Here is a 2,306-nt window from a genome sequence, read left to right on the forward strand (position 1 = left end):
AAATTGTCTAACCTTCCACTCCGTGCGAAAATAATGTAATCATATTAAATTTTAGGCACGGCCGGTATAGGTATATACCGCCGCACGTTTTACCTAGATAAAATACAAATTTACCTTGCGCTGTTTACACGTCTACTGCACGGTGTGTATGTGTGTGTGTGTGTGTATACGCGTAATCGGTAAACAAAGAAGCCGGTTGTATGTGTGTACTTATGCTTGTGTATAATATGTTTGTGCCCAATTCTAGCGGAGAGGGTTTGGGTAGCAGACAAGAGGGGAAGTGATGGCGGGAGGTGTTAGGAAAAAAAAAACAATTTATAGAGTCGACTTCGAGGTTGTGTGCGACACCGTTCGGTGCAATTTGTCGCGATGATTTCCTTAATTCGAGGATTGCTTTTTACCTCTCGCTCTTGTCACTTATATATTATTATATCGAACCGGAGCGCCCGCAGTGTGTTGGGCGCCTTGCTGGAAAAAAAACACCCGTGACGAGGGTAAAATAAATTAAATAACGCGTGGACGCGACAAAAACAAAAAAAAAAAAAGCAAGCAAACGAATCGTCAAAACCGACGACCTTAAGTATATGCAGCGCATAGTGATAATTCGAGGACGCTCCATTAATCGCTTTGTGAGGCACCGACAGCCGACGCGATAGTCTGCACTTCTAACGTTGTATTTACATTTATTTATTTAACTATTATTTTTTGTTTAACACTTGTTTTTCCCTTTAAATTTAATTATTTCCTACCTCTGAATACAACCCATCAAAATTGAAACGTCTCGAGTTTTGGCATTCGAAGTTCACTTTAGGTCGGGCAATAGAAGTTCTCAGCTCATGGGCAGGATAAAACCGCGCAATGCTCGACAACCCGGCAACCTGGACTACTTAATTACTAAAGCAAAAAACCGAACATTTTTGCTTTTTAAAAGCAATTTTCGGATATAAAATTAGAACGAATAAAGACATATTGAGACTAGAACATTTTTGTCGTACCTATATCCGTTGTAACGTTCTACAATTAACCTTTCGGTTTAATTTTTATATTTAAATGTTAGACGAGGGAAATGTGAAGAGAAGACTTAGAGGTAGAATTACACGCAAGAAGAAGTGGTCAGATGTTATATATAAAGACAATGATATACGTATGTGGAGTAAATAAAGAAATGTTGATTACTTGTGAAGAGAGAGAATAATTGCTATATCGACCATGTTTGTATTGGTTGAAAAATATGAAAATTGATGTACCCTTTTATAGATTTAAAAAAAAAATCGTACACTACGTTCAAAAAAAAAAAAAAGCGTGAGACGTGTCACATGAGTAAATTAGATTCGTGGCAGTATGACATTTCACGTTTAAATAGCTTTTAATTGAAACAACTGTCTTAGGCAAACAATGGGCGCGTGTCTATTCGTTATTGCGCGAAACACGGTTACATACACAATACGCGGCACAAGTCTAATTAATTTAGACATTTTGTTTTTTTTTATCGACTTGGCAGGTCATATTGGTTTTGTCAAGTAACATTTATGATGTCTACACGGTTTAGTATGAAAAAACGTTTTACCATTAATGGATTTTAATTGTGTTAGTTGTTATATGCATAGACGCGAGACGAAGAGTAATGATGCGCTTCCATTGGCAACAGAAGCGGTTCGATGGGCTCAAATGCGAAACATGGGGGTTATATAACTCGTAGTGAAAGTATCAGTCCAATCGATAAGTTTACTTCCAATTTGAAGTTTACTCCAGACATATGTAGACCCTCGTAGGAATTTCAGTGATGGAAAACCAGATGACACAAGACAAATCATAATTCTTGTTAACTCTTCAAGGAACATTTTGAACTCAAACTGTGCAATCATGAAAAATCTCTACGTTTTTCATGTAAACAGATTGACTTCTTACATAAGGTACATAAGCGATCACTTGGTCTAATTTGGTTTTCATTACAACGCGTACACAGACAAAATGTATTATACTACTCCTATTCAAAAGTACTAATACCAGTACATTCAGCAATACGGCAAAACAGATAAGTTAACAATTCAAATTATTTTTTGTTAATATAAAAATTGCAGTAGAATGCATTAAATGAGTCATGTTAACTTGTTATTCTGTTATAACTTATGAAATATAATTTGAGTAATACGTAATAATGTTTAAAAACTGAAAACGCGAAAAAGCGGTTTCAGAGTTGTGTTATGACGCGCCATTTGATTGACTAGGAAAACTTCTCTTTCATGTTTGCACGCCGCTCTGTCATTTCGTGTGATATCACCATCATGATAGTTACCCCCAAGGTT

The sequence above is a fragment of the Adelges cooleyi genome, unplaced genomic scaffold, assembly GCF_023614345.1.
Source record: "Adelges cooleyi isolate 19-005CV unplaced genomic scaffold, UGA_ACOO_1.1 ACOO_flye_CR_arks_rails_tigmint_CR_PRNA_1, whole genome shotgun sequence".
Lineage (NCBI taxonomy): Eukaryota > Metazoa > Arthropoda > Insecta > Hemiptera > Adelgidae > Adelges > Adelges cooleyi.